Consider the following 1,100-nt stretch of genomic DNA (forward strand, 5'->3'; position numbering starts at 1 on the left):
CTTTTAATAATAGACGGTGGAGGGGTGCCCGCGGAGGGGTGGTTGGACAGTAGCCGGTGGAGTAGCGCGCGGTGGAGGCTGGATGAACAGGAGCTCGTGGAGGCTGGAGGAGGTCGACGGTAGCCTGTGGAGGCTGGAGGAGGTCGACGGTGGAGATGAACAGTATCCTGTGGAGTCCCATTTTGTGGTACGCCACACCCCACCAATGAACATGACCCTCGTTTCGACCGTAGGAGGTCTGTTTCATCCGTTTTGCGGTACGCCACACCCCTCCCGATCAACATGACCCCCGTTTCGACCGTAGGAGGTCCGTTTAGTCCGTTTTGTGGTACGCCACACCCCTCCTGATCGACAGGACCCCGTTTCGACCATAGGAGGCCCGTTTCGTCCATTTTGCGGTATGCCACACCCCTCATGATCAACAGGACCCCCATTTCGACCGTAGGAGGTCCGTTTCGTCCGTTTAGCGGTACTCCACACCCCTCCCTATCAACATGACCCCCGTTTCAACCGTAGGAGGTCCGTTTCCTCCATTTTGCGGTACGCCAGGCCTCGTTTCCATCGCCTGTTCCGTCCAAGCCCTCCCGATGAACATGACCACGCATTCCGTTCCGACCCAGCCGGTTGGCTCCCACGCGTTCTGTTGCCTCCCGATGAACACGATGCATTCCGTTGCCTTCCCATGAACACGACGCATTCCGTTGCCTCCCCATGAACACGAGCCCTCGCTGTACGTATGCGCGAGTAGGCGTTCGAGACCCCGCCCGTATGTACACATACGTGGACGTATTTTCTTTCTTGCACCCTGGCCGCTGTACGCATGTGTACATACTACGTGCGCGCCTCTACTACGACACGTGTGCGCCTCTACATCGACCAGTATGTACGTACACGTTCGCGACCAGGATGACAACGCTACGTACGCTTCGACCAGGTGGGTCCCGACTGTGAGGCACTTCCTTGCCTGCGAAGATGTAGCTGGTGGGTCCCAGCAGTCACGGGGGCGAATCGTTTTGGTTTTTTTTTCCGGACGCACTTCCTTGCGTGTGAATGTGTAGCTGCTGGGTCCCAGCAGTCAGGGGGTGAATTGTTTTTTTGCC

This window comes from Triticum dicoccoides, chromosome 2B (assembly GCF_002162155.2).
Source record: "Triticum dicoccoides isolate Atlit2015 ecotype Zavitan chromosome 2B, WEW_v2.0, whole genome shotgun sequence".
Lineage (NCBI taxonomy): Eukaryota > Viridiplantae > Streptophyta > Magnoliopsida > Poales > Poaceae > Triticum > Triticum dicoccoides.